This window comes from Myodes glareolus, chromosome 9 (genome assembly GCF_982192425.1).
Source record: "Myodes glareolus chromosome 9, mMyoGla1.1, whole genome shotgun sequence".
Classification (NCBI taxonomy): Eukaryota; Metazoa; Chordata; class Mammalia; order Rodentia; family Cricetidae; genus Myodes; species Myodes glareolus.
Window position 1 is genome coordinate 80,058,656 of NC_142034.1, and position 11,695 is coordinate 80,070,350.

The 11,695-nt window shown below is 45.0% G+C and overlaps 1 pseudogene; it reads left to right on the top strand.

Annotated features, from left to right (window-relative positions):
* The first annotated feature begins 10,362 nt into the window (after window positions 1-10,362).
* Window positions 10,363-10,934, top strand: LOC125401557 (large ribosomal subunit protein uL23 pseudogene; annotated as a pseudogene).
* The last annotated feature ends 761 nt before the right edge of the window (window positions 10,935-11,695 follow it).

Sequence of the window (11,695 nt, forward strand, 5' to 3'; positions counted from 1 at the left end):
AAGAAGTAAAAAGTGCACAACATATATGAATCATATGTAACTTAAAATTATGTTGTACATACGTTTAACAGGAAGGTGAAATAAACATTAATAATAATTTAACTTAATATTAAAAAGATATAATATGTTTTCTGTTATAATCGTATTATTATAGGAGGCATTATTAGTGAGGCATTTTACATTCTCTTATACTAACCCTAGCGTTCTCCGTGCTCCACCTACTGACGGGTGTTTCATCTCTGGACCCCGTGTGGCAGGAAAAGAGAACTGACTATTCAAAGATGTCCCTTGATTTCTGTTCATGCACAAATAAATGTCATGTGATCATTTAAACAATAGTATGAAAGAAATATAGATAAAGCAGTATTATATTAATCACTCTCCACGTATCTCCAGCTATATCATACTTACTGACTTTCCAGACAGGGAAATATATTCAAAACTATGAAGAAAAATCAAGCGGAGGAAGAAAGCTTAAAGCTTAGCCTAAAGAAGGTGAGTGGGCTGTCCAGGGACAGTCCTGCCCCCAACCTGCTCATTACTGTTCTGCAGGGGTCTGAACTGACTCCTCCTTTTCCTGATTGGCCTCCCCTAAAGCCTCAGCACTTCCTGTCCCTTCTCTCAGGCCTCCGTTCCATCCCACCTCTTCCACCTCATCTGAGGCCTCTTCCTTGTCCAGGTCACACAGATGTCAGTCTTCCCTCTCCCGTGTTGTGTCCTCTTGCCGTGGTTCTGGGTTTAATTCACCAAGCAGCCACGACAGACAGCCTCTCTGTCTTCCTTACAACTGGAAGCTGGAGCCGTAGGGTTTGGTCTTTATTTGCCTTACTGCTTTAAACTGAGCATTTAGAGAACTGTCTGACACGCAGCAGATTTTCAATACATGGCTGTGGAGTGGGTGCCTAAAAGAAAGGAATAAAGGGATCTAAGCACCAGGAGCAAAATGTGCTCATGGCTAGTGCCGATATGTGTTCTTCTTCATAAAGCACAACTCAGGGTTTTCTTTTGAAAGAAAGCCCGATTTGTTTTCAAGCACCTAGAATAACATTAGGCTAACTAAGGACTTTTGGAATGCCTTGGGGTTTGTTTTAATGAATAGCTGGAAATTGTATGTAATTAGCATTAATTTTTATGTGTACATCCAGTTGTATAAAAACAGTTCTCTTGAATAATTTAAACATCCTCTTCGCCTCGAGAAGCATTTGGCATACTGGGCCTTCAGAGATTCTATTAATGGGAAGTCATGAGGTTTAAATGCAAAATAAAGAAGGATATTTTTTTTTTCCTCCTTTGTGTCGTGTATGGAGACTACTTCAGAAGTGGGCAGCCTCAAGAATCGAGTCCTAGTGAGCCCACAGAATGTCCTTTGGTAGCTTATATAGTGAAAGAGAGGTTTTAGTTAAAACAATAATAATAATAATGGGAAGAGTACGTATATTCTTCCTACATATTAAATATTAATTATAAGGAAATGCAGGCCGATAACAGCTGGAAATAGGAAATGTCAGTAGACAATGATTCTTGCAAGCAAGTATTAGCCACATGTGACAACACACCTGTGTGCAAGTGTGATCATTTAAGCAGGGTCTCACACAGATCACAGTGCACCTCCAGAAGGGAGAGTCACCCCCCAGGAAAAAGAGTAACCGCACCAGTGGAGAACCCAGGGAGGAAACACCCAAACCACGTGGCCGAGATAATATCACCAACCTTGGCAATGTCAGCCCCATGGTAGGATTCACTGAGAAGGAAGGGCCCCAGATAGCTGGTGTGAAGGCCTGGGGGTTGGTTCTATGGGGGTAAGAGTACTTACAGCCAAACCTGACAACCTAAGTTAGATCTCCAGGGCTCACATGGAAGACCCAAATTGAAGTCTGCTGGAAGTTCTCTGGCCCTTCCATCTTGCCGGGGCATGCTCAGTTCCCTCCCCCACTATACAGAAAAAAAAGTAAATAAATAAATAAATAAATAAATAAATAAGATGACCAGTGTGGGATTATTGCGTGCGCGCGCGCGCACACACACACACACACACACACACACACACACACACACACACACGGAAACAGAATTGGATTTATGTATGAGAAAACAGCAGATACATCTGAGAGATAATTAACGGCAAACCAGCCACCGCTCTTCAAACGTGTCAGAGCAAGCATGAGTAAGGAAGATCAAGGAACTTTCCTAGACGGAGGTGAAGGTGGGAAACTAAGTACACTGGATTCCAGAGTCAATCCTACCCACCGTTAGGACACCAGTGGGGTAGATCTGAATTAAGATGTAAGAATAATGTAATAACATTGCGAGGATACTAAGTCAAGGTTTAGATAATCATAGTGAAGTTACGTGAACATTAGGGAGAGTCTGGGAGCAGTAATAGCAACAAATATGTTCAAGCAAAACAATACTGAGTGGTTCAAAAGAGAGATATGCATCTTTACTCGACAGCCTGGCATGTGTATGCCAATAAAGTTAAAAGCAGTAAGCCCTAGCAGTTAGGGTTGGAACACATTTCCGTAAATTTATATGTAGGAAGTTGCAACATGGTGTTTTCATGTGTGCTAGAAGCGGGCTTCTGTGGATATAATTATCAAGATGAGGTCCTATGGCAATAAGGTGTGTTCCTGATCCAGTATTCCTGGTGTCCTCATTAGAAGTAGAAATTTGGGCGTAGATGGGGACACAAATAGATGCCTTGATGAGATGAAGGCAGAGATAGGAATGGGGCAAGGAAGCTGAGGGATGGTAGGCTTGCTAACAAAACAGCAACTAGGGAGCGGCTCAGCACCTCCTGGAGTCCCTCCTCACATCCATCACGAGTTGCCAGTCTCTCGTCTAAGTGGTACTTTAACAGGAGCCTTGGGAAACAGAAGATGCTGGGTAACCAGCATTGAGAACCCAATATTAAGGCTCCATGCTGAGCTCTTGGCTTCAGGCTCTCGCAATAGGCGTTGTTACCGCCCACCCCCCCACCCCACCCCCAGGGCTCAGAGAATTGATACAGAGAGGAGCTAACTGCGGTTGCACAGCCTGCAAGTGGAAGAACAAGTTTCTAACTTCTGCACTTGCCATTGGTATATCCTGAGCATTGTGCAATGGGTTATTTTGCCCAGATTCTCATTCCAAAGGCTTCTCACTGAATTTGAGACGGTTGCTGTTCTGTTGTGACGAAACACCAGGACCACGAAGGAAGAAAACGTTTATTTTGGCTTCTGGTTCCAGAGTTCAAGATTTATGATAATAGAGACAGCATGGGGACAAGCAAACGCAGCAGGAGCCGGAAGCTGAGAGAACACATGTTGAACAGAAGCGTGAAAATAGAGAGTAAAACGTAAGTAGACAAAGCCTTGTACTCTCAAACCTAGCCCCCAGTGACATACTTCCTCCAGTAAGGCTGTATGAGCTAACCCTCCCCAAATCGTGCCACTAACTGGGCACCAAGGATTTCAATGGTCAAGACTGTGGGGGATATCTCTTATTCAACCCCCCCACAGTTGCCTGTGAGTTTCTTTACACACATCACATATAATTTCCAAGGACTGTGAACAGTGAATTGCACATGTAGCTACCAAATCAAGTTTTATTTCTGCCCATCCGGGTTCGGCCACCTCAGTCTTGTGAAATGGAATATCTGCTTTTTTTGAGGGGGGTGGGGAGGCATTGAAAGTCAAACTTGAGATTCCTCCCAAGAGAACGCGTTAGTCATTCAGGAGAGGATCCACTTTGGAAGCATCAACTAATCTAAATGGAAACTATAGCCCGCGTTCAGCATCTAAACCACAAGGGAGGACATTCCGAGCCCTTGGAATGCCTTTAACAAAGCAGAGAGCACGGCTTTCCTCTTTAATAGCCGCGGTCGAAGAGAGATGTGTGCTGGTTTCATTCCTTTGCCTTTTGCAGTCATTCCCCCATTCAATTACCTTTAACGGGCGCTCCCGGCCCTTCCTGGCACCAGATCAGCCAGCCTGACTTGGAGAAGGCTGTCCCAGTTTTCTGCTGCTCTCTCACTCAGGATGGGGCCTTCTGTATGGCAAGCGTGCCCTGGATCACCCGAAGGAGGCAAGGTTATTGTCGTGCATCTTCTGGTGATCCCCAGTTCCTTCACCCAGGCCGAATCTCACATGTAGTCCAGGGTCCATTATTGCAGTCTTAAGAATCCTGCCATTGATTAAGTTATAAATACATCCCCAGATACAAAGCAGCACTCATTATTTAAAATTCATTAATTATTACTTTATTTTACATCTGACCACAGCCTTTCCTCCCTCCTCTCTTCTCACTTCCTTTCCCTGACTCTACTCTTCTCTCCCCTCAATCCACCACCCCTCCCTATTGGCTCACAAAGGAAACAGGCCTCTCATTGGCATCAGCAAAGCATGGCCTACCAAGCAGCCTAAAGACCCAGCACTTCCTCCTGTATTCAGGATCAGCAAGGCAATCTAACATGGGGAGTAGGGTCCCAAGAGCGGGCCAAAGCACCTGGGACAGCCCCTGCTCCCATTGCTAGGAGTTCCATGAATAGATCAAGCTACACAACAGTCACATATATACAGAGGGCCTAGCTCGGTCCCCTGCAGTCTCCCTGTTGGTTCAGATTCAGTGAGTCGCCATGAGCCAAGATAGCTGTTTCTGTGGGTTTTCCCCGCAATGTCCCTGACCCACCTGGCTCCTCCAATCCCTCCCTCCCTCAGCAGGACTTCCCAGTGTTTGGCCATGGGTCTCTAAATTTTCCTGCATCAGTCATTAGATGAAGGTACTTTGATGACAACAGGGGTAGCCACCAATCAGAATATAGAGGATGGCCAGTTCAGGCTATGTATCCACCGGTGTCAGGAGTCTTAGTTGGTCAAACTGTAGACTCCTGGGTATTTCCCCTGCATCAGGCTTCTATTAGACGCCACAGAGTCCCCCTTTTCAGTTATCTCTCTTAGCACTCTTCCGCTCCAGCCATCCCAACTCCCAACCCGATCCCTCAAGTTCCCATGCTCACCCACCTCCAGTTCAACCAGGAGCTCTCCTCTATTTCCTCTTCCCCCGTGTCCCCCCCTGGGCCCTCCTTGTTACCTAGCCTCTCTGGGTCTATAGATTGTAGCATGGTTATCCTTTACTTTACAGTTAATATCCACTTATGAGTAAGTATATACCATGTTTGTCCTTGGTCTGGATTGCCTCTCTTAAGATAAGTTTTTTTGTTCCATTCATTTGCCTTCAAATTTCCTGGGGTCCTTATTTTTAACAGACAAGTAATACTCCACTGTGTAAATATAACACATTTTCTTTATCTATTCTTAAGATGGGGGCATCTAGATTGTTTTCTGGTTCTGAATAGTAAAAATAAAGCTGCTATGAACATAGCTGAGCGGGTGTCCTTGTGATATGATTGAGCATCCTTTGGGTGCATGACAAAGAATGATATGGTTGGGTCTTCCAAAGTGGCTGTACAATTTTACACTCCCACCAGTAATGGAGGAGTGTTCCTCTTGCTCTACATCCTTTCCAACATAGGCTGTCATTTGTGGTTTTGATCTTAGCTGTTCTGACAGGTATAAGGTGAAATCTGAGTTGTTTTGATTTACATTTCCATGATGGTGAAGGATAATCAACATTGTTAAAAGCGTTTCTCTGCTGTTAGAGATTCTTCTGCTGAGAAGTCTCTGTTTAGGTCAGCATCCCCTTTTTTAGTTGGGTTATTTGGTTTTTTGATGTCTAGTTTGTTGAGTTCTTTAACTAACTATTTTAGAGATCAGCCCTCTGTCAGATGTGGGGATTGTGAAGATGTTTTCCCATTCTGTTGGCTGCCATTTTGTCTTGCTGACTGTGTTTTTTGCCTTACAGAAGCTTTTCAGTTTCAGGAGGACTCATTTATTAACTGTTGATCTTAGTTTCTGTACTACTAATGTTTTATTCAGGAAGTGGTCTCCTGTGCCAATGTGTTCAAAGTACTTCCCACTTTCTTTTCTATCATGCTCAGTATAACTGGATTTATGTTGAGGTCTTTGTTCCACTTGGACTTTGTGCGGGGTAATAGATATGGATCTATTTGCATTTGTCTACATGCTGACATCCACTTATGCCAACACCATTTGTTGAAGATGCTTTATTTTCTCCATTGTATAGTCTTGCCTTCTTTGTCAAAAATCAAGTATCCATAGGTATGTGTCTTTACATCTGGATCTTCATTCGATTCCATTGATCAATGTGTCTGTTTTTATGTCAATAACATGTTGTTTTTGATACTATAACTCTGCAGTAGAGTTTGAGATCAGGGATGGAGATATTTTGGTAGTTCTTTTATTGTCCAGGGTTGTTTTGGCTATCCTGGTATTGTTTATCTTTATGAAGCTGAGTATTGTTCCTTCAAGATCTGTAGAGAATTGTGTTGGGATTTTCATGGGGACTGAAGCTTGGACTTATGAGTTAGAGCAAACCTTTCTCTTCTAAGTTGCTGGTTTTTTGGGTTTTTTTTTTTTGAGGATATTTTATCACATCAACAGAAATGGAGCTAGTGTGGACATTAAAGGGGCCAATGTTTCCCTGCCACATGTCCCTACCTTCAAACCTGGGTTTCATGTCCTTCCCCGTGCTCTGGTGGCAGGCACTGTTGGTAGCCTAACATACTGCCATGCCTCACTCTTTGCTCCTTTCTGCTCTCCATGGGTGAAAAGACCAGATTTTTATTTTCTAAGTTCCTGCTACAGTTAAAGTGTGGGCATATTTTCCCAGGGGACTCTGGGAAAAATTATCTTTCCTAGTTGAAGAAAACACAAAACCTTTTTGAGAAGAGAGCTGCGCTTCTAGTCTTGGTGCATGAGGAGATGGGGGCATGATGTTTGCTGAGGTAGCAGCTATCTGATGGGAGGAAGGACAGAATATCAAGACTGGTGGGAAAGACCTGAGGTTACAGATAACGTCCCTGAATGCTGGATTAATTTATTGTGCCACAGCTTACGGCCAGAATTCCTAACATTTTCATCCTCCATGCCCTTTATTCCCCAGGCATTTTTAATAGGGTTCCTCTTACTTGCAACGCGAAATATCTCAGTTTATAACTCCCATCCTCACCTATGCAAGTGCGTACAGCACTGTCCTTGGGTTAATGGTAAACTCGTCGTCTGACCTCTCTAGGCTGGGAGATCTTAACGTTGACCCGCCCACTTTGCTCACATGTTCTCTTTGCACCCAGCATAGCGGCAAAGTAACTATTTGCTAAATGAAAGAATGAGTAAATAACTGAACGAAACTCCTCCTTTCTCCCAGGACCAACTCCTTTTGTTGAGTATGGATGAGTAACGGATCAGACTGGAGCTTTGTAATCTAGCCTGCTCCCCACTGCAGGAACTGGTACGTGGTTACATACCTGCAGCAGGCACGACTTTGACCTAATTAGTAAAGGTTGCTGATGACTTGCAGCAGGCAGTGCGGGACAAGCCCATAGCATGGCTTTCTATGCTGATTAGCTGCACTGGTTACTCACCTTGTTGCAGTGCCAAAATATCTGACACCCCGCCCCCCGCCCCTCCAAAAAAGATTAAGGACAAAGAAGAGTTTATTTTGGTTCACAGTTGGAGAGTGCAGTCCATTACGGAAGGGAAGCCACGGTGGCAGGATGCTGAGGGGGTTGGTCACGTTACATCTGCAGTCAGAAAGCAGAGAAAGGCAAGCTTTCTTTCACCCCTTTACTTAGTCTGGAATTCCAGTTCGGAGAAGGTGTAGGTCTGCCCGCCTCAGTAAGCCCAGTCTAGAAGCTTGCTCACAGACAAGCTCCGTGGTTTGTTTCCATGACGATTCCAAGAAGACAACCAGGAAAAGCCATCACACAAAGCCACAAAGGTGCTGGTGTTTTTCCACCCTCTTGTGGTGTGGAATAGAAGATGCTCGCCAGGTTCTGAACACCATGATCCAAGGAGACGGACAACTATTTTGAGAAGCTAATTCGTGCTAGAGCGCTTGTAGGAGATAGTAAATTTTAATGTGCTGTCTCACTCTGGTGACAGACTGGTCATTTTAATGCCCATCTTCTGGGGGTTATGACTCATTACAAGGAACGGGCAAGATGGGAGTCAGGAGATCCAAGTTCAAGTTTGAGCACTGACATTAATCAGGCTCAAGGTCTTGGGCAAGGCACCAGACTGCTTCCATTTTCCTCATTTTATAAAGAACATTTTCAACTGTGCCCTGTAGAGTGGGGGTATTGTGAGGTCCAGGGCTGTCAGTGGTGAAAGGGTCGGGGGACGGGGGTGGGACAATTCTGCTTTTGTCTGCTACTCCTATGAGAACTCTGAAAGCTTAATATTGAGATACACAGGAAATACACTGATTAATATATTGTGCTCGAAAAGAACCAGAGCATTGCAGGTGCAGTGGCCCTTTAGACACCTCCTGCCAGATCATTCTGTGTGGTGGCACTTCATTGAAGAGGACCAGCTGAACAAAGAGACACTCCCATCCCTCCACCCCAACCCTGCTCAAACCAGTCAGGCAACTTTTGGTTATTAACCTCTAAGGCAACGTGTGTATTTGTGGATGGGGGTTGGGGATGGGGTTACTGGGCAGGTGGGTGAATTTCAGTGAAAGGGATAGGCCATGGCGGAAGAAGGAAGAATGTTTTAGACGGTCCCGCAGAACACTTGTACATGGATTTTCGAAACAGGCCATTGCTCTGGGTGCTGTGATTTGGGAGCCGGCTCACTGCCATGTTCCTGGTAGGTGACAGAACACAGCTTTGGGGAAGTTCATGGTCTAAACCAACCCTTTTGTACATGAGGATGGGAGAAGAGATGGTTTAGGATTGCCTGTACTGTGCCTGACATTAGAAGATCAATAACCAGGGCGGACAGCCTCTATGCTTCCCGCTCCCTCAAACCCGAGGCTGCTGGAGCCCACCTGCTTCCCTGGTACCTACTTCTCTTCCATTCTCCTGTTAACACATCCTACCAGCAACTGGGGAAGGTGCCAGGTGGGCTGGGGCAAAGCGCCGTAAGAGGTGGTCTGTGCTGTAGACCGAAGTTTCTGTCCCGCCCAGTCCCATAGCCGTTCAGTCCCAAAGCCGTTCAGTCCCAAATACACACACAGAGGCTTATATAATTACGAACTGTTTGGCCCATTGTTCAGGCTTATTATTAACTACCTCTTACAACTTGAATTAACCCATGATCCTTATCTATGTTTAGTCATGTGGCATGGTACCTTTTCTTGGTAAGGTATTCTCTTTCATCTTGCTTCCTCTGCTTCTGGATTATGACTGCTTCTCTCCCTTTCCTCTTCCTGTTAGTCTCCCAGTCTGATCGCCCCACCTGTGCTTCCTGTTTGGATACTGGCCGATCAGTGTATTTTTTATTAAACCAATGTGAGTGACTAATCTTTATGGTGTATGAGAGCATTTTCCCACAGCATTGTGCGCCTTGTGAGGCTTGGCAGGAGCTCGGAGAGCAACTGTGGAGTTCCACAGCCCATCATGTCCTGGCCACCAGTCCAGAAGTTGGACCACGCAGTGAGTGGGCAACCAGAGTGCCAGGCTCTGCAGAACCCAAGCCTGCGTGAAGGGAAATGCAAATAAGGCCCTCCAGCCTGCTTCCCGCAGAAGGAGGGTTTTCAGTGCAAGCACCCAGTTCCCTCAGCCTTCAGCTCGAATGCTGATTTTATTTCTGCATTTTATGAGCTTGAGAGGGGGAATTAATTTCCTTGGTATAATACGGCCCTCTGGAGAAAGTCTTGTCTAAAGGCATTTTCCTCACAAACGCTGCCCTGGAAGAAAGGCTGTGCTGAAAGAGAAGGACATGATTAGAGTCTGATTTACAGGCAGGGTGGATGGGTAGGTTTATGCTGAGGTACTATATCCTGGAAAGACTACAAAGAAAGGGATTCCTCCCAGGAGCTGGAAACCTCTGTAAAGGAAACATTTATGGTACAAATGCCTTTATCTCAGCTGGATTGTATTTTAATATACTCACCTTAGTGATAAATTAAATACTCTCTTAACAGATTGTATGATCCCTGAAGTCAGGGCCTGCGGTCACTGCATCTTGATATCGCTAAGTGGAGGAGGGTTTGCAAATTTATTTATAAGAAAAACATTTGATGCCAAATTATCCACACCCAAATCCCTGAAGCTGATGAATGATCCCTCAATGCCAACCTAGTTCTCAGAGACATCAGCAGCTAGCCTTCCATTCTCACCTCTATACAAAGCGTAGGTCCAGCCTCAGGATTATTTCCGGTGATAAACAGTGTATGTTTATTGTGGTTTAAATCAGAAGCACATCCACAAGCTCATGTTTTGAACACTTGGCCCCCCAGTTTGTGGCACTATTTTGAAGGCCATGGAGCCTTTAGAAGGTGGGGGCTGGCCTTTTTGTCAAGATGGCGCCGAAAGTGAAGAAGGAAGCTCCTGCCCCTCCCAAAGCTGAAGCTAAAGCGAAGGCCTTGAAATCCAAGAAGGCAGTGCTGAAAGGCGTCCACAGCCACAAAAAGAAGACGATCCGCACATCGCCCACTTTTCGGCGGCCCAAGACTCTGCGGCTACAAAGGCAGCCTAAATACCCCCGGAAGAGCGCGCCCAGGAGGAACAAACTTGACCACTATGCCATCATCAAATTCCCCTGACCACCGAGTCAGCCATGAAGAAGATAGAAGACAACAACACACTGGTGTTCATTGTGGACGTCAAGGCCAACAGGCTCCAGATCAAACAGGCTGTGAAGAAACTCTACGACATTGATGTGGCCAAAGTCAACACCCTCATAAGGCCCGATGGAGAGAAGAAGGCATATGCCCATGTGGCTCCTGATTATGGTGCTCTGGATGTTGCCAACAAAATTGGAATCATCTAAACTGAGCCCACCGGCTAATTCTAAATATACACTTTTTCACCATAAATAAAAATAAAATAAAATTTAAAAAAAAGAGAGAAGGTAGGGGCTGACAGCTGAAAATGGGCCAGTAGGGCTACTCCTTGGAAACTCACACTTCTGGTTTCAGCCTTCATTCTTTTCTTCCTGAACCATGGCCATGTGAAAAATCTCCCAACATTCTCCAATGGCCACAAAAATGTCCCTGGTGCCTTCCCTTTCACAATATCCTTCTTAAGCCTGACTTGAAGTCAATCCATCCCTCTCCCCGTAAGTTATTTCTGTCAGGTTTTTATTCCGTCAACGCAAAAGTAGTTTGCACGTAAGTCCAGGAAAATCGGCTTCCTAAGCACTGTTGGGGCTTAGAATAGGGAGGTCCAGCGTGATGCTTTGGCATGCAGAGAAGTTTAGCTCAAAGGACATTGGAAAAGAGCTTCAAGGCAAAATCTCCCTCTGACCTCTTCTTCTCTCATCTCCTATCCCTCTACCTTCAAAGCAGCTCACATAAAATAGAACCGCTTTTTCTAGACAAATTATGGAGCCTCTTGCCACCAAGAAAGCTACAAAACTTGAAGAGCGAGTTCACCCTCTCTTTCTTCTTCCTTCCCTTTTGAAAACACCCATACCAGAGATGTCCTGGTCCATCCCTGACACCAAGGGCCACTAGACAAAGGGACCAAGATGAATAAGAACACACAGGCTTTGCTGGGTTCTCATCCCCAGTTTCTCACCATTAGATCACACCCTTCCACCTGATCATATGTCTATCTGCTGTCAGTCTTTTCATTAAGCAAACCAAAGCATAAAATGGTTTTCTCTGGAGCCTTAAGCCTGTGTTCATTTTT